This window comes from Terrapene carolina, unplaced genomic scaffold (genome assembly GCF_002925995.2).
Source record: "Terrapene carolina triunguis isolate 2854851 unplaced genomic scaffold, T_m_triunguis-2.0 Scaffold714, whole genome shotgun sequence".
Classification (NCBI taxonomy): Eukaryota; Metazoa; Chordata; order Testudines; family Emydidae; genus Terrapene; species Terrapene triunguis.
The window spans coordinates 5,552,776-5,578,346 of NW_020665065.1; the positions used below are offsets into that span (position 1 = coordinate 5,552,776).

The 25,571-nt window shown below is 43.5% G+C and overlaps 1 protein-coding gene across 2 annotated transcripts in view; it reads right to left on the reverse strand.

Annotated features, from left to right (window-relative positions):
* The window catches only part of SKI (SKI proto-oncogene), a 143,176-nt gene that overhangs the window by 78,521 nt on the left and 39,084 nt on the right, over positions 1-25,571 (reverse strand). The gene's annotated exons all lie outside the window — the stretch shown is intronic.

Consider the following 25,571-nt stretch of genomic DNA (forward strand, 5'->3'; position numbering starts at 1 on the left):
CTAAGCTGCCCATTTCAGATGGTCACAGGACGGTGGTAAACGAGGGCAGGTCAAGCCACATTCTTTGCGGAGGAGGAGGTGGTTAACAGTACTGTACTCAGCCATTGTTTCCCTTTGAAAGGTCTTACGCTGGCCTGATTGCTCAAACCCAGAACTTTAAACCTTGAGCAAGCTTTCAAAGAACGACTGCAGGAGATAAGGGACAGGTTTCCATGCAACCAGGCAGACAAAAAGTAACTACACTGCCCCCTCCACCCACCACCACTACTCCCTCCCTCCTCTCTACTCCCTCCTCCCTTCCAACTGTCTGCCAGAGCTCTAAGGGCACAGCAGGAAGTGGGCAGGGCAAAATACAGTCATTACTAGAAGAGAACTGATCTATCTGGATGACTGCACTAACAATGAACCCATTGACTCCAGCGTGACCCAGGATTCCATTCTGCAATACATAATCCCTATAGGTAGCATGTAAAGGGTACTGCTTGGCTGAGAGTCCCAAGATCCTCTTTCTCAGGGCTTGTCTCTGCACAGAAGTTTCCGATTTGTTCATCTGGGATGTTCTAAGCTAAACTTCCAGCCCAGCTCCCTCCCACATTGACTGGAGCGAAGAGTACTCAGCACCTCGCAGAATCAAGCCCCTAAACATTCATGCTGGGGTTCAGAGTTTTTGGGTCTTAAAAGCTGGCTGAACATCTCTCATGAGAATTCCCATAGTTCCTGCTTCCAGCCAGGCTACACCTTTCTTGCATTACTTCTGCTGCGGTTAGAATCCAGAAGTGCAGGAGTGTAAAAATTAAAATTAAATTTCAAGTTGAATTCTTCCAAAGCTTCAAAAAAAGTTTAGTTTGAGTCTGGGGCGAAGGTGTGGGTCACAGTTTACCCCTTTCCACCAAGCAGTCAATGCAAATAAATAATAAGGGTAATGATCTAAAAAGTGCTTCATAAAATTGCATAAGCATTATTGTTCCTGTTTGTATAGATGGGTTAACAGACACAGGGATTTTAAGTCAGAGTCAGTAACAGAACCCTCAGACCTGTGCCCAATTCACTAGACTACAATCTACCCTGAACCTAAAGAAACTAATGATGTGCTGTGTCAGAAAATCAGCCAGTCTGAAGTCAAAAAGAGAGACATGCTTGACTAAATGAGGATCAGAATGACACAGCAATATACTGATTTTAACAAGGTCATGAGATGCTGCCCCAAAGTAGAATGGCAAAGGAACAGTTCCTCTTTCATGTGATACTGGCTTAAATTTTCAAGAGTAGTTTTGTGCTTGCGTATGCCTGGATCTTTCTGGGCTCAGTTAGCGTCCCTTTAAAGCCTGGCTGCTCAGCACTTTTTGATAATCAAGTCCCTTTAAGGTGTCTCATGTTGCATATGCAAAAAAACAAAAACAAATCACAACTCACTTTTGAAAAGGTTTAAGTTAATTTGATACAGTTGCCCAGGGTATCGGCTAGTATTTCCACCCTAAAAATACCTCATACCACATGAAAAACCCGAATACATCTTGGGTTCACTCAGTGACCATCATGTTAAAGAGACAACCCTGGCCCCAAGAGAATCTCACCTGATATGTGTGCAAAATGTAGCAAAGTTAACTGTCAAGATCCCAGTTCACTGCATACAATACAAAAGACTATTAATCAGCCTTGTCCACATGTGTAGACCACCAAAGCCTTCTTTCTAAGAGAAAATAAAGTCTTGGACTAACCTGCTCATTTCCATGTTTTCCCTTCAAACTCGCAACTTATCCAGAACTTTCCAGAGGAAAAGCGGGTAGGGTAACATCATGAAAGGGGTGGCAAAGTTAACATGCACGACAAATTATAGGCCTTACGAATAAAAGTATTGTGCCAGGAGTCTTGACCAAGTCAAACTGTTACCATTTCACAACGAGACGCGTATCCAGTTTGTGGTTGTGTACAGTATCTTCTCCCCCCCCTTCCTCCCCTCAGCACTTCTTGTAGCTTGGTTCGTTGTTGCCACAGATGCACAGAACAGCCACGGCCTGAGGTCTCAATGACATTGGAAAGGGAAGAGCTTCTGGGGACAGATTCTACTGATTAGCTATTTGGCAAGCCTGTGTGAATTGCTGGCCATGGCTAACCATTTCTGGCTTGAGGGAAATTCATCTCCAGTCAAATTCTGCACAACCGTCAAGTGAAACAAAATACACCCTATTCTGCTCTTGCATCGGTTTTTACACGTGTCACTCCTTTGTTACCAGTGGAGTAACTTACACAGGCATAGAAGGTAAGAAAAATCAGGCCAACATGCTACTAAGAGACCTCTCTCGCCAAATAAATAAACTGAGGCTCAAATAATTGTATAGCTTTAGGTCACTCGCACTGACCTTCTAAGGATCTCCACTATGCACCTTTTTAAAGTTGCTCAACTACTTAAGCCAATTCAGGGCTCTACAGGACAGAATGCAATTCCTCTTCCTTGCCATATGCTCACATCTAGAAGTCTAATTACCTCGTTTAAATATTTAGAACAGGGGGAGGTGTGTCACCTCAACATGAGGCCCGATGCTGCTTTTATTGGTGAAGATTAACACATAAACTGAATTGTGCCCTCTGTTCAGAGTTCAGCCTTATCTACCGTTTGCCTCTTTACACATTCCAAGAGCTTCTTACACATTGCCAGTCACTCCAGACTGCAACTTTAACCCCTGAACAAGCTTTCAAAGAATTGCTCATGGGTTAGAAGTGGCCACGTCTTCATTAGCAAAACAGGCCCTGCTGAAAACTAGTTCTTTTAATCATTTGTACGGTCTTCTTTATCCATTCCCACCTCCACCAAACAGACATTCTTTTAAATAATAACTATATCCATCACCATTTATCTTGACTTTAATTACTGAATTGGCTAGGGTTACTCTGGCAAAATGCCAGCCACCACTTTACTCTTAAAATTTACAACTAAATTCTTCAAAGAGGGGAATACATGAAAAAGATACACTGGAATGGGGGGGAGGGGGGGGAGAAGAAAACCTAAGCTCTTGATCTGCAAAAATTCCTTTTTCTCTCTGCTACTTACTCCCTTCTCATCCTGCTAAACAATACTGCTCCCCCATTCTTGTCCATCCCATGGAAAGCACTCTGCCTGCACCTAGACACACATTCACATCACTGAAAATACCAAGTAATCTTGCAACCAAGTATCCAGCCACTGGGGACACTAGTACGCTTTCTTGTGCCATTAGTCAGACCTGTTTTGAGTGTGTGCAACTGGGAGTCAAACCCGTTCCCAATACTGGAGCATAGTTATGATCTGATATGAATATTACCGTGTCACCCTTCCATATAACCCAATAGCGCTACATTTAAAACAGCGATTCCACTTATGAACCCCTCTTTTCAGTGGTTTATGAACTGACCACAGTAAACTTGTAATCTAATTTACAAAGTCTTGAGTCAAAGAGCCAGACTGAAAAATTAAAGTATTTCTGGCCATTTTAAAGATATACACTGTTCTTCTGTAGGGCGTCATCTTGTGCTCCCCTATCTGTCTTTTATATCCATCAATTGTCTCTAGTCTTACATGGCAAGCTCTTCAGGGCTGGGACCATCTATTATGTTTGTACAACGGGGCTGGAGCCTCTGGGTGCTACCGCAATACAAATAATAAAGATACATGAAGCAGCCACGATTTTCGAAAGTGACGAGTGATTTTGGGTGCTCAATTTGAAATGCCTAAAGCTGCCTGAGAGCAGGAACTCAGCACTTTCTGAAAATCAGGCCCCTTTAAGGTGTCTGAAGCTGAGTGCACACACCCATGCGCGTGCGCACACACACACACACACACACACACACAAAGGAAAGAAAGCGTGAGAGAGGTGGTGTGTCAGATAATATCTTTTATTGGACCAACTTCTGTTGGTGAGAGAGATGAGCTTTCAAGCTTACACAGAAAAAAAATATTACCTCACCCATCTTGTCTCTCTAGTATCCTGGGACAACACAGCTACAACAACACAGCAAACAGACAAAAAAAAAAAATCACTAGCTACTTTTCAAAATCTTGGCCAGCGCTGCTTTCGGTAGGTAAGACACACACAATCTTTCCTAAGGCCTTGAGTATCTGACAAGTGATTAGTCTATAAAATAGTCTAAGCACTATTGATATTTTGTGTGTGTATACACACACACACACACACACACACACAAATAGCAGGCAAGATGCTGAGATCTGACTGCCAGTGGCGGGGCAGGGATAACAACTTATTCAACTAAAATGTCATAATGTTTACACTTTGTGTATAGCAGCCCAACCAACACTAGACAGGAGACTAACAGTTCTGGTCCACTGGTCCAATCATCTGTGACCCAGCAAAAGATTTACACAGCAGACATTGGATCTGATATCAGGCAACAGATGTTAAGTCAGCCTCATTTGCACTGGGATATTCTTTCTTTTTTTTTTTAGTATGAATACATTTGTTTCTTTCAAAAATATGAAAGTCAGAGATACATGAAGCAAAAATCTGATCCGCTAGTGGTAAACCCCAGAAAAGCCCATATTACAAGACCTGCGGCCTAAAGTCAACCAGGTTCCTCAAGAAGAAGGGTTACAATGAAAAACCAAAATACCACAACACTAAGATTGCATGGGCTAATGTAGTGTGCATCTCTCCCCTCCTAACGCATGATTCTCAAACTGCACCTTTAGAACAGCCGTTTATTTCAGTGCCACCTGCAAGCTCAACTCTGGCAAAAAACCAAACCAACATTTCTAGTCCGGAAGATCCTGAGATTTTCCTGTGAGCATAAAAGGAGAAAATGAAAAGGATAACGGGGACATCTGCATATTCTGACTTTCTTGTCGTGGCCCTAGTAGCAATTAAAGAGGAGTTGTCGCTCCACATTTATCTTCTCAGTTCCTGGTTTACAATAATTTATAAACTTCACTTTTTCCACTTTTGGGAATAGTGAATACATTTTATTTTCTTATTTTTAAGCCAACAAAAATTAATGTTATTCACCATAATGAAAGTTGGATTCTAAAGACACTTCCACATGTATGTTACTTTTCATTATTGTTCAAGCCAGGCAACTTTGGCAAAAGACCAAACACTCCTTTTACTAACTCTTTAAAGAATTTCCTGTAAGTGGATTGCAATGGATGAGAAATGGGACCTATAAATTATATAAGTTAATACAGAATACATTTAGCATGTACTTCTCAAACACTATCCTTGGTAAAAATCATTCTGAATGATCATGGGTCTTATTTCTTTAATGGTGTGCATCTTTTTTCTCAACATGATACACTGAGCAGCAGCTTTGCAAATTCTTTTGCCCCTGAGGAGAAATGCATTGATATGCCTTTTCGTATCAGGCTGCAACCCTTTCATTTAAGATTAAGTACCCAAAGGATCTATTTAGAAGATAGTTTGCTGCATTAGTTGGAAAGACACTCAGTGATAACTAGGGTTTGATTTCAATGCATAGGAACAATATGCCAGGTGCCTCTCGACAGGAAAAAAATATGCAGTCATAGCGTTCAGGTGATTTACAGAACATCTGATCAGTTTTTGAGGTGTTTTCCCCCCCACCCCCCCAACTACTGCTACTAACAAGCAGGGTCCCAGAGCCACATGGCAATCCCCTGTGAGACATCACACCATTAACATCTAAAAGCAGAGCAGATATGCTCCAGCGGATCCTTGTAAGGTCATGCTGAGGCTAAAATATGTTTTCCAGTCAGATTGCAAGACGTTTATCTAGCAAGATGCCTCCAATGCCAACGGCACAGTCTGAATAAAAGGCACAAGTGCACATCACTTACCTGTTCCAAGATCCAGCGGAGAGAGAGATGAACACAAGCATGGAGTGGAAAAAAATAAGAAAGAAAAGGAATGTAAACAATACAGAGTGCATCAAAGCCAGGCATTAGAATTAGATGCCCCCTGCTCACGCAAGTAGCCCTCCCCCCACCCCACCAAACTGAATGGCAATACTTGCATGAGAAAGGTGAGCCTTACTGAGGCCAAATTAGCTACATGCTCATACCCCACTTTGGCTAAGTGTGAAGTGTTGTATAAGTGCCAGCATATTAAAGAACAGCTTTACATCGCAAACAAGGTAGAATTTTTGAAAGCAGAGACCTATATCTAATATCCCATTAAATATTCCACTTGTGTATTGCAGAAAAAAAGGTGGTTTTAACTAGCAATAAAGCTCACATTTTAGGTTAACTATTCAACAAACCTAAACACAGCCTCAGAAACCCATTAGACAAGGGTCAAGATTTTTGCTGGTATGCTTTCCTGAATCGATTTCCAAAAGGGCTCAGGACCCACCAGTGCCCACTGAAATCAGTGGGAGTTTGCTTGGTACACAGTCCTTCTAAAAGTCACGTCACTGATTTAGGTCTGTAAATATGGATTTAGGAACCTAATTTGAGGCTCTTATTGCCTGGGAAATATTGGCCACTGTTTTTAGTCAGAATACCTTAAAGGCGTTTCATTTGCACCTCCCATGATGTGAAGTCATAGCTGTGGTGACAGAACTTACTTGGCATTAATAAGCAGTGGCTATAAAGAATTTTCACTGGGAGCAGCAGGGTGTTTTGTTATAATAGAAAAAATGCAAAGACGCTGCAAAGCGATCCTGACTCCCCCCCATACTTCACTCCATGCTTTTTTCCCCTGAGCCCTTGCTTCAGGCCACTATAAAAGTCTCACAATAGACCTGTCTTTCCAGGTTTTATGCTGTTTTAAGGTCCTGGCTCTCAAAAGTTAGGTAAATATGCAGCTATCATTAAATAATAAAAAATGTGTTAAAGGTCAGATGGCTGGAGTTATTTATAGATCTTTCAAATGAGCCTCATAAGAAAGAGATTCTCCTAAAAGACACCAAGTGTCATAAACAAAGAGATAACATCCCTGACCTGTCTGATGCCCTGCCAGGGTTGGGGGTGGTCATGAAATGGGAGTCATGAGAACCAAGCTAAAGGCAGTTAAAAAAAAGGGGGGGAGGGAGAGGGGCCTACAACCTTTTGAACTGTGGGTCTTTACAACAGGGAAGAGCTAGAGCTGCAGTGGAGGAAGGTGCATGTGGTGGTGGAGAGTCTGTTTGGCACTTAGGTCAGTTGTAACTAGTGCAGAAGATTCCCTTGAAGGAATGGATGATGTGAAAAGGCAAATGGAGAGGAGCAGTGGGCATGGCGTGGCTATATGTTACTGCTATCTTAATAAATCCCATCACCATGGCAGGGTGACAGCACCATGGCAGGGTGATCAAGGGCAGAGGCCCAAACTGAAGTGTTTGGCCAACGAGTAAGTGAATTAACTGGGGGGGAGGGGGGGGGGAGATGTGAGACTGAAGGGGATAATCCCCTCAACTGTCTGAATATGGTGAGGATAGATTATTTCAGCTACTTTAAGTGAACTATCACCTGTATTTCCCCTCTGCCTCATGCCATCTTTCCATCAGTAACAACCACATCAGTCAAGGATGTGGGCAGGCGGACAATCCCTGATGATACCTACAATGATCAAGGATGCATGGTCATCCACACCCTTCACCCTCCAAGAAAAAACCCCCCATCCCCAGGCTATGGTCCCAACCTCTGAAATGCATCAGTCATCTCTGTTACATCTATCCACCTGAATAGCAGTTCTTCGTAATGGCTAAACTCACTTTACCCTATCGCCCATAGAGCCACCATTCAGGCCCCAAATGCGGCTATTTTACAGACGAGTATGCGTTCCATGCCTCCTAACATATTTTAAAATAAAATTTCAGACGAGCACTTTCTGCTTGGCCATAGTTTGAAAGCAATTAGCCGATGTTGACGAGGATATTGCTGTGCATCATAGAGCAAGAAAACATATCCATCTGTGCCAAGAAAATGGGCTCAGAATAGTTTTGTTAATAAAGCTCTAGCAGATTCTGCAGCACCCAAATGTTACGCACGTCTTTAAAATTTTTAATATAACAATCTGGTATAATGTAAAAGAGAAAAAAGTAGTACCCTTGCCACATAACTGCACTTGGTTTCAATTAGTGGTGCACATCGGTGTTACAGTACAGAGTTAATTTTTTTATGATTTTAATAATAATAGTGGCTCCTCTTTCCCAGGGTGGATGTCTGAAAGGCAACATTCAGCTGCAGGGAATCTTTATGTTACTTTTACTTTAATTTTTAGCTTTGCACCTAAAAGAGGTTGGGAGAATGTCTCCTCTTCCATTTAGCCCAGGTCATTCAAACTTAAGTGATGCGTTTTGTATACCAATAGAGCTGTTAAACAGCCAACAGAAATAGTCACAATTCAATTGTCATGCATGTCAGCAGTCTGAAATACACCCAGTAGGAGATTTAAACTTCCTCTTTAGAGGAGGGGAATGTGTGCTTAAAGAAAGGCGTACTAAGGCCTTGATTATACTTTTGCACTAGTTTAATTTAAATAGTTTTTTAAACCACAGGGTTAAGCTGGTTCCAGCCCTGGCACAGACACTTATTTTGGTTTAAGAGTGGCTTATTTCAGTTTAATTTAAATACATTCCTAAATTATATAAACTAAACAGAAAAAAAAAGCCACTCTTATTAGGAGCATCTACACAAAGGGACTGTATTGGGTCAACTATATTGGTTTAAATTCACACCTTAGATTAAACCTACGCAACTTTCCCATATAGACAAGATTTAAGATGGACACTGGATGCTGATTATATCAGGCAATTCTTCAAACTGCAGAGCAGGTTTAAATTTTATTAGAGAATATTTAAAAATAAACGGTACAAAAGATTTGAAGAGTCAGTTGTCAATCATTGGGGGGGAAAGTACAGAGTATGGGGGAGATGTTGTTATGCTGGGGTTGGCAGCACACATAATACATACAAACTGTAATGTCTCTTTTAAATCTTCATTGTCTTCAATGGGAAGGGCGCACTCAACACTTTATGGGATCAGGTCCACAGTTCCTGATATTTTGAATTTTTTTCCAACCCTCCCTGCATTTCAAGTGGGCTTCACACAAGTTCTTATTAGCATCAGCTGTCATGCTAACTAGCATGCAATTTATTTCCCTCACTCCCTTTGCTTAGCCTTCCTGCTTCCTCCTTCCCCTCCCCCCGGCATGAAAATTAAAATAAATACGTGGCAATATTGCAACTACCACCTTAAATAAAACTTGATGCGTACGTTTTCACAAGGAGCATGGAAACTCCATTTCTGTTCAGAATATGAAAGATGATTCAGATTAACAGGACAAAATATGCCAGGAAGCTGAGTTATCAACCCTGAGATGCCCATGAAGCTGGTGCCAAATGAAAGTCATGCAAAGAAAATTTAAAGCTTTGCAATGGTTTTGGTGGGAATGAGTTCAGGCCCCCCAACCACGCCCCCATTTGGAATGTGGCCAGTATGATGACATCCCTACAAGAAGCACATGTCCTGGGAGACCTGTGCTCTTCCTCCATCTTTGAACACCTGGGCACACAGGCAGCCAGATTGTGTACCCAAACGTCAGAGTGATACTCAGGGCAGGGTGAGACCATGTGAACTGAAACCAAAGGAAACATTCACACACCCCAAGAAGAAAAACCACTGAGGAGTTTCACAGTGCATCTATCAGTCACCCTACTCAGTACTATAACATGGGCAGAAGCTGCATAAGAACGGACCAGTTCTAGACAGAGAGATGGCCGTTCAGCTTCTGTGTCCATTCAAGTCCTTGCTCCTCTATATAACAGCAAACTTTAAACAAAACTGCAATTAGATTATTTCATGCCAGAGCAAGATATACTTGTACATATTCCCCAGCGCTTCCTAGATCGCTAATTGATAACAACGGATAAGAAAAGAAAGCATGGCACTTGAGGACATAAGGATTCGCTGGACAGGAAAAAGCCACTTGGCCAACAAAGTATGTTGTGACTGGAGGTCTACATAGATTAAGGTAGGTTTTTGTGGTTTCCGGTAGACGGTTGCGACTGACACAATGCTAAGAAATCAGCCCTCCTTCTTCCTCTTCCTGTCCTGTGATCTTTAGCGTCACTTGTTAAAGTTCTGCTGCATGCAAAAATATTAGGAAACCTGCTCTGAACTGAAAGAACAAAATACTGTTTCTAGCTCAGGAGCGTCTTGGGCCTTGAATACTGCCATGAAAATGCACCAAATCTACTCACCTGTCCCTGATAAAGAAAGAAGAGTGATACTTTGGGGCCACGTCCACACTAAAAGGACTATAGCAGCATAACCCCATAGAGCAGCTTACAGCGAAAGCAGAGGTTTTTCCATCCCCAAGCCATGGTAGCTACATCGACAGAAGCATTCTTCTGTCGTCCTTGCTGCGTCTACACCGGGGTTTAGGTCAGCATAGCTACAGCGCTCCGGAGTTTTTCACCCCTCCCCCCAATTACTCACACTAAGTAAGAATTTGAAAAAGTTAAGTTATGAGTGAGAAAAGCTTCACTGATCCTGCACTCCAAACTTGGTTCATCCCTGACCTCCCAAACCAAACCCTTTAGGAGGCACATAACCAGCTTAGGGCCTGATTCTGGAAAGAATTACGATTCAGGACAGTACTCTAACATCCGTATAAGACTCACTGATTTCAAGTCCCAGGGACTTAAACACTTGCTTAAAGCTAAACAACTGCATAAAGCTTTGTCTACACTAGCACTTTTGTCAACAAAGCTGCTGTCGGTCAGGGGTGTGAAAAAAACTGTGCTGCTGAAAGGTCCGTAGTGTAGACATAGCCTCAGTGATGTCCTGAATTGAGGACTTACACTGTGGACCATCAGAAAACCTTTACCTCTGAAACCTACCCTATCACGCCCCTTTTGGCCACTAGACATTTTTCTTAAAATTTCTCACTATTCCTCCCATGGGTGCACAGCTCTGCCAGTCAGAGGGGTGCTAGCTCGGACAAAGTGGTTGCATTTTAACTACCGTGTCATTCAGACCTGCTCTGAGCAGAGCTCAGTGACAGGGTGGTTAAAATGCCTGTACCCAGTCTTCACCAACCCTGCCACAATTGCTAGCACAGGTAGAGCCAACAACATTGTAGCAACAGTGCGGAACTTGGAACTTAAGGAAGAAAAAAAAAATTCATAGTTGGTATCCACCCATTGTCTAGTGTGTTGGTAACCCAGAGCCGCCGGGGCAATTGGGAATGAAGCTCTGTATCTGTTATACTGCCTTCTGAGCGCCTCAGCAGGACAGCGCATTGAGCATAAACGGACTGTTTTAATAAAAAGTGCTTGGCAACAGGGGTTTTGTATAATACAAACATTTCTAACATTAAAAACCCAAGGTAGCTCTCTCTGTGCAATTACAGCAGAGTCCACAATAACACAGACCAGATGTGTGCTCTGCATTCCAGTGAATTGGTTAATCGGGAGATTCTGTGTTGCGAGCTAAAATAGTCTGTAGAGTGATTCACGTTAACTGGGTCCGACTCAGTTTTAAAATGGCCTTCGTTATTCTGAAGGAAAAAAAGGCATCCATCTACCAAGACTTTCTTTTAGAAAAAGCTGATTTATCACCTTAAAGACAGTTCACATTCACAGTTTAACCTCAGTTCACAGCTTTTATACCCCGTTCAAGTGATCCCGCTTTCATCTTACACTTGCACATGCCTGATACATTTCTCTTTGGAGAAACAATGTGCTGGGGCCCATTGTGACTGCTCACTGATTTTACACTGGGGCAGGTCAATGCTATAAACTCACATTGGTATAACTACGCCACTTAGGGGTGTGAAAAATCCACGCCCCTGAGTACAGTTATACCGACATAGCCCTGTCTACTACACAGAGGGCTATGTTGAGCTTCTCCTGTCGACACAGTTACCGCCTCTCGCAGAGGTGGATTATCTATGCCGACAGGAGAAGCTCTCCCCTTGGTGTAGCAGTGTCTTCACTGAAGCTCTCCAGCGGTACGGCTGCACCAGGGCAGTGTTTTAAGTGTACACCTTAAAGCAGAGGTATTCCTGCTCTACACCAGCATTTAGGAAAGAAGAATCAGGCCCAGTGTCCTTCTGATACCTGTAACACAAACATACCCCTCTAACGAAACACTCTTCTCACTTGCACTGGTGCAGTACATTGGGAGTAATGCCACTGAAGTGAATGGATTTACACCATTGTGATACAGATCGACCCACTGTATAGTGTGTGCACAGCTCCACAGAGGAGGGAATCTTGTAGAGTTGTCCAAATCCATAAGGGGTGAGGTTGTGAGAAAGGATTAAATTGGACACATCTTGTTCTTTTCTACCCAGATGCCTCCTTAAAATGATTTGCTTCTGGGGACAGTGCTCCCCCAAAAATGCCCTGCTGCCAGCACCCCTCTCTATCCAAAGCAGCTGTATCAAAACTCTCCACTGCAGCCTCTGGAATCCCCATCTCACCCTTTCCCTCCAAGGTCTGGTACGGCAGCACAACTATCTTACTGGTTACGCACAAAGAAAAAAGTAACCGAGAAGCCTGAACTTGCCAGTTCATTGTTCGGGAGCCGGCCTCGCTGCTTCGTCTAACGAGAGCATTTTACAAAGTTCAAGCTGTGTCTAATTTGTCTGTTCTCCAAGTCTTCCAGCAATCAGAGCCTGGCTTGCCCAGCCTCCACTCATAACACAGGCAGCAATGTAGTGAGAAGGAAGGAAAGGGGTAGGAGTGGCCGGTCAGGACAAGCCATTTCACAGTGCTTGCATTCCAGCCCCCCTGCCTAACTCCTATCTTTGGGGGGGGAAAAACTGGACGGCCTGAACTTTTGACCCTCGGTACAGATGCCCAACCAGAGTAGAAAAGAACCATAAAGGTGTCTGGTGAGGGGCATGATCTCATGACAACCGTCTGCAGCTCGTTTCCTCACCATCCTCCCCAAAAAAATGTGTATTGCCCATTTTACGACTGCCAGATGGCAGACCCTACCGACTGCAAATCTTCTATCATCCACGGTGACTGTCCAACCTCACATAAAACTGGGAGGCTGAATCTCGCCCTCACCATCCCAGCACCAGGGTGTGGAGAGCTGCAGACCTCAAAGAGGCCGACTGTGTTGGTTCCAGTCCAACCGTGCATCAATCTGTTTGCAGTCTCATCCAAGGGATTCACACCGAACTGGAAACACTGTATTAATAATTATTGTTATTTATTTATACAGCACCAAAGGTGTGTGTCGTGCTTTAAGAGGCAAATAAGAGACAGGTCCTTGCCCTGAGGAACTGATCTCCAAACGGAGGCCGTAATGTAAACACCAGGACTCTATGCACAGAGCACAGGAGTGTTTATTTAAAAGAAAATAAAAAGAATCAGGAGCAAATTGCGGGTTCTTTCCTTGGGTTTTATTCAATGAGTGGCCAGTCACAGCACGAACACAACACTGCAACTTGGAAATGAAGGGCTTGTCCACATGGGGAAGTTGACCGGAATAGTATCCTTATGTAGACACTCAATTCTGGAACAAAAGTCATTTATTCCGGAATAACTAGCGCACTTCCAAAGCAGAGTAATTATTCTGAAACAAAAATACTTTTATTCCAGAACACACAGTGTCCACACCCAGAGCTATTCTAGAATTGCTCCTGTGGAATGACAATAGCTATTCCATGTACACAAGCCCCACGTTCCCACCTGTGGCCCTGCGACTAAGGCTAGGCAATTGTACAGACCTGACCTGGGGCAGACATGATTGCCTCTGGCACATTTCCTGCATGCAACTCTTTAATTTTTTAAAATAGATCATTCTAGATTTCCCCCTTTCCCCCCCCTCCTCACCTTGACCTATTCACCTATCTATGCCGCATCTAGATTAGCCTTTCACTGCCATCTTCAGCCTCAAGACATACTCCCAGGACCTTTCCCATCTCTCTCAGACGCACACACAAGGGCAGGGCTCCATGCATGGAGCCCCAATACGGTTGAAGCCTTCACTCATGACTTATATGCAATATTACCAGTTTTTGCTGGCCTAAAATCCCGTATTTCCCGCCAACCCCAGGCACCTAGAGAAAGAGCAACTTGAAATACTCCCACTGATAAACAGAAAATCCTACAGACTCATTCTCTTATGGAGCAGAAATCACCACTATGGGGGGCAACGGGGCCATACATAATTCTATTAGAAGCTCCTCTAATTTTGGTTACTGGCCTGAAACAATCTAACCACCCCTCTTGAGACACTGTCCTCTCTAAATAGGAATAAAAGGACATCTCATTTTTTCAAGGAAATGTCGGGATCCAGAGCTGATGTACATGGGCATAGCTCGCTGAAGTCGATAGAAACTACACCCATTAATTGTAATAAACATACGGCTAAAGCATGCAGATCTCACTGAGTGTTTTCTTACTCCTCAATCAGCACAAAACTCCTACTGAAGTCAAGGATTTGCTAAAAATAAGAGTAAGAACCATAGTTAATAGACTGTCTCTTCCTTTTCTCTAGCCCCATCTCCCAACACCCGTTATGATGGTCAGATTTAGAAGCGTGTCACTTGGGCTTATTTTGTTACTTTCATTCCTTCTTCCTTGCTGCCACTTGAACTGATAAAGCCCCAAAGTTCACAACCCCGCTGTCCTCAAATTCTCCCCAAATGTAGTGCCCGTCCCTTCCATCAGCAATGAAAGAGATTTATAGCCAGGCCGATTGAAGGCCCCTCTCCTCTCTTACCTCCTCCCCCTTACAAACATACCATCATGTTATAAAGTTCAGTCTGACCCTTTTTGTTGTTGTTGTTTACGATGCAGTCCTGCTTTAGCTTCTGTCCTGAACAGTGATCAAGAAGGATAGTTAGACCTAATTGCTCTGAGCGCCTCCTAATGAGCATATTCACCACCTTTTTAATGGCCAAGAGAGAGAAAGAAAGGGAAAAAGAAAAAAAAAAGAAAGAAAGAAAGAAATAACCCAGACTTGACTCGGCCTTTCAGAAAAGAAAAAGAAACAAAGCGAGCAAGCTTAAACTCTGGGGTTCTCGTCTCCCAGAGATCTGCACGCATAACTCCAATGAAGGTTAGTGGAGATCCACACCCAGAATACAGCATATAGCTCTGTGATTTGCAGACATGGATTTAATTTGGGGTTGGGGTCTAGAAACTCCTTCAGATCGGTGGTATTCCACTGACTTCAGTGGCACTGCTAGCGGTTCACACTGGTCTGCGTGGAAGACTGTAAGCCTGAACTGACATGCTCTCCACTAGGTGGATCCTTTTTCCACACGGAAATGTTACCGTGTTGTACTTGATTGCAGCATGAAGGACCAAATGGGGTCACCCATGGCTCCCCGCAAACCACACATTTGTGCATGCAAAATAAGTAATTGCTTACAGAAGCCTTGTATCTGCCCGGGTACAATTTCCCATTTAAATGCAGATTTGGGCAGACTCAATGGCTATGTAAATACTCTTTTGCATGTACACCCTTGCCCACATCCCTACATCGTCTAGGTCGCCAGGCAGGTACCTTGGGGACTTGAGGGGATTTCACTACTTCTCTCACTCTTGCTTGTGGCCCTGCAAATGATAAGAGTAGCCCTGATCTCTAAATATCAGTTGCAAATTCTAGCTGAAATCCAGAAGAGAGCAGAGCAGATTCTCCTGCAACTTACAACAGTATAAAATCAGGAGTGGCTTCAATGTAGTTACTACTGATTTTATACACCGGAGTTAAGTTTGCAATTGACATCAGAAGAAGGCCCAAGTGAACAATGAACATCAGGTCTACCTAGTCCAGTATCCCATCTCCAACAGATGGAATACTGGACTAAAGCCCTGGCTGGGATGATTTAGTTTTTGATTGGTCCTGCTTTGAGGAGCGGGTTGGACTAGATACCTACTGAGGTCTTTTCCAACCCTGATATTCTATGATTCTATGAACAGTGGACAGACCCAGATACCTTCAGAGAAAGCGAAGGGTTTCCTATGCACCAGATTCTGGAATGAATAAACTTTAGCTCTCCTTTCAAAGAAACAAATTCAAGGTCAATATTTCTCCTGGAAAGGAAAAGGCTCCTGAATTTTTAACCAGCCCTGGTTTTCTCTAGAAGACTCAGTTTCGTCTTTGTCAGCTTTTTTGCCTTTCCCTATTTCCAGGGGTCTGGCTATATTTTTGGTGCTGTTCCCGTATTGGCACTATTCACTCCCCTAACACCAGACTTCAGTGCTGTCACCATAATGAGCTATTGCTCATTGCTGTCTGTTGTAAAATCCACTTGGGGTTCAACAATAAATTCTTAGCACAAATGGGTTTTTCTGATTTTTTTTTCCTTTCCCCTCCAACATCTGGTCAGCAGAAGTGCTGATGTATCCCTCTTATTTACTGCGCTTCTGTAATTTACATCCCAATGCTAAACAAAAACCACATGAATGCATCCAATAGTGCCAAAGAGTCTAATACTTAAAAATACTTATAAAAACACAGGAAGTTATTTACTGAATTTAACATGCACATTGCCTATAAATAAGTTAACACTGGGAGAAAAACACGGTGTCTTTTGTTAATTAACACTGGACAGGAAAATATTTTTTAGAGAGGGATATGTGGAATCTTGATATGTTTTATAGTGGCGCCTGCTACAGCTACTCTAATTTCTATTAGCATTTTTGTTATACATCTCTATACCCTACATTTCTCTAAACGCCTTCAAGGACCACTCCGACTAGGGCGCTACAAGGAATTAGCTAGGTTGGGAGACAGGTTTTTTAATTTGTTTTGTTTAAAAACTTTCAGGTCATCTGGAACCACCAAGTTACATAATCACTAACATATATAACTGCACCATCCTCTCATCGTGACTAGCCTCTTCCCCTCACATTCATGCTGCATCTTGTCTCACAAGCTCTATGGAGTACGTGCTGTGTCTTCCTATGGGTTTATGCAGCACCAAGCATAAACAGAGGCTCTGGCCCTGATTGGGGATTTTCCATGCTACTGCACTACAAATTATAAACAAAAACAATAACAGCAATGCCAAAATTAAGGGAAGAAAATGAGCATAAGCTCTTTTCTTGCACTGGCCAGAATGCAGCCTTCAATGGAGTTACTCCAGATCTACACTAGTGAAACTAAAAGTTAAATGTGGCCTATTGTCCTTACATCATGCAGCTTTGCCTTGCAATTGAAAGGTTACTTCCAGACAAGGATCCAATTCTAGCCTCAGTTTCATCCATGCAACCTTCTTGAAGTGGAATGGGAATGACAGCAGCTTTGGGCTGCATTAGCTGACTTCACCTGCACTGTGTGTTGCAACAACTAAGAACAAAGGGGGGTGAGTTAAAGACCCCAGATTTGATCTTCATTACACCACGTGTAAAACCAGAACAATTGATTTCAGTGGAGTTTCTCTGAATTTACATCAACGTAACTGATATCAGAATGTGACCCCCATGCCCTGACTTACGTGCATTTGTCAGACTGTGGCCGTTATTTGAAACCAGGGGGTTGTATGTGTGGTTTAATAAGAGCAGACCCAAGCCCTGAATCTTGGCTCCATCGAGGCAATTTTTACACAGCCCTGCATATAAATCTTGGTGGTTTTCCAGCCCATATATGACTCATTTTGAAATAATATAAAATAGCCACAATCCAATTGGTTGCCTGTGCTCCATTTTGAAGGGAAAACACTATGAAAAACATAAAAGACTCTGCTATTTAAATCCTACACCGGTAAAGCAATGACAGTCTTTATAACAGAAAACCCATGCACACAAAATGCATTTTCAAACTGACTGTCAAAAATGAGATGCATTTAACCTGCTAACTAACATCTCAAGCTAATGCTCCCCTGCAGCATGGGGGTGGGTATGCTTGATGAGAACATCTTGTAATTTTGCTTTCAAAAAATAACCCCATCTTATATTCCACTGTGACTTTAAACAAAGGTGTATACAGGGCCAGACTTCGATCTCAGTTACACCAGTGTCATTCCGGAGTAACTCCAATGCAATCAGTGGAATTTCCTTAGCTTTGTATGAGTGTAAATGAGATGAAGAGCAACATTTTCAAAATAGGTATCTAGGAGTTCCAGTATATGCCATGTAGTAGTAGCTATGCCGGTCCCAGGATATTAGAGACACAAGGTAGGTGAGGTAGTATCTTGTATTGGACCTCTCCCAGACCTGAAGAAGAGCTCTGTGCAGCTTGAAAGCTTGTCTCTCTCACCAACAGAAGTTGGTCCAATAAAAGATATTACCTCACCCACCTCATCTATCCAGGAGTTAGCCACCTAAATAAATGGCTTGATTTTCAGAAGTCCTGAGCACCAGCAGCTTCCACTGACTCCATTAGCAGCTACACCCACAACTGTGAGGGCAGAATTGGACGCACGGGGTTAAATCCTGATCCTGCTGAAGTCTATGGGAGTTTTGTCATTGACTTCAATGGGGCTGAGATTTCGCCCAGAGACTTTTTCTTGATTGGAGTCACAGGTCATACAGGACCCGAATAAACTCCCCTGAAGTCAAGCGAGACCTATACACTTCACTAGAGGAAGGAGCATGGTTCCAAAGCTTGCTACAAACCAGAATAGCTCTGATTTTTTTCATTTATTATTTTGAAGCATCAGTTTGTTTATAATCAGTCCCTGATAAAATTACAAGAGGTGTAATAAACAGATTAACAAGTGTCTCTTCTAGCACACCCCCAAATCACTCCACAAGGCCCCAAAAAAGGTACTGTCTCACCAATGCCTTCTGCTCCACATCTTCTCACCCAGATCCTTCTTTATAAAAGGGATAAACTGTAAGCATCTTTCACTAAATATATTGCAGGCTCCTTTGGCCTGCTGAATGTGTTCCACTAGGAAGACACGCCTTCACTGAAGTGTAATGACATACACATTAGTATATGTTCCCCCACACACTTTAAAAACTAAAAAAAGAAAGAATACTACAGGCCATTTTACGAATAAGCATTGTGGACTTCTGATAACCATCCAAGCTTTTCTCTTTCTCCTCCTACCTCAGGATTAAAAAAGAAATGCACCATGCAACTAATATCCATACCTACCAGGAACTTGTCTATTCTGTCTGCAGAGGGAAGAATCAGTATTTCAGGTAACTCTGCAGAGGTAAAGGTAGCATCATGGGTTTTCTTTAAGCTACATTTTCTTCTGCTGCTGAGTGCGAAGTCCACTCGATCCTTTAAACTGGAGTGCCTATCCATCCTTCCACCAGTTTGCAGGAGTGTGGGGAATGAAAGGGAAATCTGAACATTTCATTTGTTCCCTAATCTGTCAAGGAGGCACAAGTATCTATTCAACATGGGTAACAAAAAACAAAAACAAAAAAATCAACCACCTAACAAGATCAATGGACAAGTCAGTTGTTTATTGGGCACTAACAAGGCTCAGATGCAAGAACCAATCTGTACGGAGAAAAGACACAGGCACTGACACACACACACACACACACACACACACAAAGTTGCACAATTGGCTGAATGCGTAGTTCTGCATGTCTGTCAAACATTCATAATTCTTTACCAACACACAATCTCCTCGGATATCTAGAGACTTTTACAATTTGGTAATATAGTTTATTAGTTGTTATTCCACCTTAGTTGAGACAAAGAGGCAGGCATGGAAATAAAGGAAAAGTTTAGAGGCTAAATTCTACAGGCTGTGGCTTTGGTGTAAATCCATAGCAATTCCAAGGACATCAATGGAGTGACACCAGTGTAAACATGAGCAGAATTTGGCCTGCAACACCCACTGGCAACAACAGGAACACCATGTGCCAATTATACAGCAGGGAACCACAGTGTGGCTTGGAGACCACAGGTCTATGCAGCACATATACATCCAAACAGATGCGTTCACTAGTCCATGCTAATTTTTCAGCCTGTTCCAATGGCCCATTAACTGAGGGCCCCTATTCAACCCTTAAATAATTCTTCTCAACGGGCCACAATGTACAAGCATACAGTTTCAAGGAGACATACTTACAGACAAGTGACCTCAGCTAGAAATCCTCAATACACCTGTTAATTGGGATCTCTAAAGTGACATGCATAACATCTATTTTTATACCTATGTGTTAATTGTGTGTGTTGGGTCAGAGAGGGGGAAAGAGGAGGGGAGACAAGATAACCCATGCCTAGTTTTGCAATACAATGAATGCATATTTATCAAAAACAGTAACTAACTATATGAGTCTGCCTTTCCTGACTCTTAAATAAATATCCCTTTCATTGCAAAAATTAATCAAAGTCAATATAAAAGCTGCATGAACATAATCTCAGCTTTCGTTAGTTTAGTGTAATTCTAAACAAGGTTCATTTATTTCATTTCTCTATCAAGGTGGCAATTTTAAAACGATTTAAACACCACTGGCCCATAGAAATTAGGATGCAATTTTGATGCAGCACCATGAGTCTGCAGCCATTGCAATGTTAGCAGACTCAGTTTACAGACTGCTAGTATACACTTTGCTTCCGGTGGTGACTGTTCTTTAGCTGGCTAAAGCAGCTTTAACCTTAATGATTCCTCCACCTTCCCGTTTGCTTTCTGAAGTCAGCTATCACATTCACCAAGCCTAATCTAAGGAGGCACTCCAGGTGACAATGCTAGGCAACTTCTGCAATGTGCCAGTTTCACTCCATTTGACAATTTGCCATCAGACACAAGAGAAAGTAGCTGGTAGAAGGATTTCAGACCAACCTTTTCTAGAGTGACTAGTGATTTTGGAGGCCTCCATGTTCAGTTTCCCAACCTGAGACACCTTACATGGGCCTGGTTTTCAGAGAGTGCTGGGCACTAGCCCTCTGAAAAACAGGCTCTAGTTGGGCACCCAAAAACAGAGGGATGCAAAGCCACTTGTCACTACTTAGACTTTAAGTCTTGTCCCCTATATGCCTATTCACCTGGAGTTTGCAGGGAGATAAAAATCAGAGCGTATCAGCAGTGTTTAGGAAATGGGATAAAACCAGAATCAGCTGCCAACTCGACGTTGAGTTCACTTGAAGCTGTATCACTTCACTGCAAGCTGTCAGATTAACCCCCTCCTGAGCTGCATCTTACCCTCTGGGGTACTGGGACTACCATCTGCTGCTTAAACCAAGGGACCGGGAGCCAGGACAACTGCTAGCTTCCTCTCCCAGCTTCAGGAGCAGGTGGGATCTGGTGGTTACAGCATGAAATCGGGAGTCAAGACTCCTGGGTTCTATTCTGAGCCCTGGGAGGAACAGTCTAGCTGGAGCCAGATAGCCAGGACTCCAGGATTTTATTCAGGGCTCTGTGGATCAGGTATAATAAAGCTCCCCTACCTCACAAAGTTGTGCTAGAATTACTTAATGTCTGTGAAGTACTCCAAGAGTCTTGAACAAGCAGGGTTGGAAGTGCAGAGAATTGCTGTTGGTATTATCGCAATGGGAGCATTGACTGTGTGCAGCGTATCAATGGGACGGCGAAGCTGAACAGCGAGGACATAAAAGCTTTCTACAGGCAAAAGCCCAGCTGGCTGCTCTACGAAAAGGTTGCGCGGCTAGCCATGCCTCCTGGCGCAGTCTTGGCTTCCCGCAGCCCTGTCAATCCCCAGAGCTGCATCAGCCTGTCTGTGTGTGTGTGCGTGTGTGCCTGGACTCTCCTTTTGAAAAGGGAATCTAACAAATCCTTCCAGACAGCATTAGAGAAGAGAGGAGACATTACCAGATCAAAACGGCCGCCTCAAGTGACCCCTTTTTTGCTTCAGAGACAGTTACATAAGCTTTCTGCAGAAGCGGGAGCTGACAGGAATGCAGGGCGACAGAACAAGAAACCTCTCTCTCTCGTCAACGGCTTCCCTTCTGCTGATTACCTCTCCTGTAAACTCTCTGCCACGCGGGGCCGTACTTTTAAAAGCAGCAGTAATTACCCATGAGCCGCTCCTCACCACAGAGGCAGGCTGCACCCAAACATCTTGGAAGCGACGCGTTTGACGGGGAGGCGAGGGGAAAGCCTCTTCATTCAGTATCACAGGCCTGGGGAAGTGTCGGTGCAACAAAACACAGCCCATTAAAGGTTACAGTGTTCGCCTTCCACAGCTCAGGCCCCAATTCGGCACTTAGCGCATGCACCCATGTCCGTGCTTACCCAGCATGGCACTTCAGCAAAGTGCTCGAGTTCCATTTGACTTGTATCAGATTTAGGCACATGTTTAAGTACTATACTGAATAAGGGAGGGCTACTGGCTCAAAACCCAAAGGCGCAGTCTAGAAAAACTACTACATCAGGCTCAAGATCAAGACTAACAAGATTCAGTAACGTCTCTGGACCTCGTCTAAGCAGACAAGAGTGAGCATGTCAGTGCATGATCTCCCAGCGCAGTGTTTTTTCTCGGATACCAACAAGGACCTGATGGAGGAAGAGAAGGAGGAGGGATGTTCTGAAGATCGTAAACCACTTATTCCATAATTGTTTATAATATGCTCTGGGACTTGCCTGTGAAATTCCTAGGGAAGCCCCACAAAGGTCTGGAAGCCGCAGACTGGGGTAAATAGTGTGTAGTGTAGTCATGCAACCTATGATCATGCAAATCAAGAGAACTTACACAGAGGGGGGAAAGGGAAGAAATGCATTTACATGGCTGGGGCAGTTAGTGCATGTTGACAGCCTGGGATCTGTGTTCTTGGGACAATTTTAAAAGAGAGAGTTTAGAGGAGAAGTTGGGGACTTTCTGGAGCTGACTCACTGCCAACAAATCACGTACGTTTGCTAGTTGGCTGTTGCTACCGATATAAAAATCTCTGTTTGTTTTCATCATGATCCAACCTTAATTGCAAGCTACTCCCAGAAGATACCGGGCCACAGATGCAAGAGTGTTGATGAACGCCTTTTAAGGGCTTTGGCCAGGGGAACTGTGCTGTGGGTAATTTAATTAACGGTTCAGCGTCCGACACACGACTGCAGCCAACTTTGATGCTATAAGCCTCCAATCCCCTTGGGGAATGACCTCTGAGTATCCCATCAGAGAGAAAAATCCCCCTTGTTTACTGACCTTTCCAAGGCAAGGTCATTAAGTAGAAAACCAGTGTGTTTCTTCCCTGCATTCCTACTCTTATTTTAGAGGGGCTTTTGCTGTTATTAAAACCCAGGGCTGGCAGTTTTGCATGTGTGATGACATTCGGCACAAGACCCAAGGGGACACCACAGCACTATTCATTGGGCCGCAGCAGTCTAGGCTCTGCCATATTGATTACACCCTTGATTTTAATCAGCAGGGCACAGAAATTTTAAGTGCATGATATTACGGTGTTTCCAGAAAGGATCTAAAATTAATCATTAGACAGAATCCGGCTGCAGGGTTCTGATACTGCGCGGGTACAGTATGGGTACAGTATTGCTCAGAATTGCTGACCTCTTCTCTTAAAGGGAAAAGCATGGGCAGGATGCGTTCTTGCTAAATCCTTTTTCTGCAAAAGCAGAACTGGCACTTCAAGCCTGAAATGAGTGAATCTGCATTTGGGCAGTTCTGCTTTTGCTCTGTCCAAATAGGAAACTAACCAGCAAGACAGAAAGAGACAAAATGAACAGGCTGCTGCCTCTCTTGGTGTTTAAAATAGCCCCCCTCTAAATTCATTAAAATACCTCTACGTGAGTGACGCCCCTCTCAGTCGAACCACATCCAGGGGGAATGCCGGATATTGTCCTGTAATTCAGGGGAAGAGTGACAGGCCAAGTCTACTCTGAGAAGCAGTTATTTCAAACTTGGCTTCTTTCTCTTTTAACATGTCTGGATCAGGCTGCCGCAGGAACTTTCTTCTGTATATGGCACATGGCCATAGATCTGCCACAGGCTTTTGTCCCCTGACCATGCTTGCCCCCATGCTGATGATGTAGTGTAGGGACCTGAACAGGAGGTTCTGCAGATATCCCAGCAACAGCAACATTCTTTCCGTGTATCAAACTCTGGCAACTCCCATGAACCGATGATCAAATGCTCTTTCCTCGGCCCCCACGTACAAATGGCAGTCAGAAGTGCCGTTTTGCTGTCAGTCTAGTGCATTAACACATGATAAATTACCCTGTCATAGGCACCCTGCAGAATGAAGCAATGCAATAAAAAGCAGATTGAAAAGGCTGATGGACCTATTCTACTTTGGTTACACCTGAGCAATGCCACCCACAGGAGCAGTGCTGCACAGGGGTAGAGGGCAGGATTTGGGCCATTTTACGTATAAAAACAAGAACAGAGACTTGCAAAAGTGACCGGTGATCTGGGGTGCCTGAAGCACCTTGATCTTCAGAAAGCTGGTTTAAGGCATCTCTAGTTGGGCACTCAAAAATCACCGCTCACTTTTGCAAATCTCTGCCAGCGCGCCAACTTCTGCTCTCTGTTATGCCGGTATCCATCCAAACCTGATCGAGGTTACTCTAGATGTGTGCAGGTGGTTACTGAAAGGAGAATCTGGCCCGTTTACTTTCACACCCACTACTGAAGCGTGCTCAACACCTATGTCTGGCACCACGCTGAATGCAAACATGCGTTTGGCAATAGCATTAAATGCTGTATGCAGATATTTCAGAGTTGCTATTGTTTTCTTTTCCCTTTAAAGGGAAGGAATTCCCCATCCCCCACCCCCTGAAACCACTCCACCTCATTTCCATCTGGCTGACGCTGCATTAATGCTAAACCTCCAGCTGGATCCCACAGTATTGGCTTGAACATTTTGTTCCAGCAGAGCTGAACTCTAGGAGACTCTCGGCTCTGAAGACAAATCACAGGCTTTATGTACATACAAGAGTAGCCTCTAAATAACAGACTGTGCCCTTGGTACCATGGCGGGGAGGCTGGAAATGGGGGCTAGTTCATGGAAGGAGGCCAGTTGTTGTGCTGTGTGGTTTTTTTGTTTTGGTTTTTAAACACTACCTCTTTTCATTCAGGGCAGACAGACACAGGAGACTCTCTCTCCCCCTAACATGGCAGGATCTTTTTAACTCTGCTCTTAACACTTTCCTGGGCTGTGGTTTGACTCTGGGAGCTGCTGCTCACACAAAACAACAACAACAATTTACATGCCAGGATTTACTGAAATGAATCCATGGATTTCAAAATAACCCCAACTGAATTTATAGCTCTATTGATTTGTGTATTTTTGTCCCCTCTAGGAAAATTTCCGACAGCCCCGGGGCCACAATATCAGCCAAAAAAAGAGTAACTATCTTGGAGAGGAGGGTTTTGAAAGTAGGCTGCCCTCTGCAAACGTTTTGGCTCACGTTTGGATTTGCAGTTTGTGAAGGCGGTTGGATTAGGTTACCAGTTAAATGCTCAATCCTGAAAACATTTGCTATGAGGAGCAGTGCTGACTAGCAGGTGTAGTGCCATTGACATCAATGGGACTATTCAGGGGAGGAATTACTATACTCCACAGTAAATCTATGCAGGAGAGATGAAATTCTCTGTATCAAATTCTAGAAAAAACCTCCAACACTGGAAACTCAAATGACCCAGTTAAAATCACAATGACCCACTTTTGTTATGACGGGAAGGCAGCCTTTACAATTTCCCCCCAAAAGAGCTAACCTAACGGTTTCCAGCATCTTAATCAAGCTACAAGTAGCCCCCTTATGCAGCCAGAATCCTTGTATTCATAATAAGTAAAAATGTCTTACGTTTTTATAGCACATTTCACTCCAATG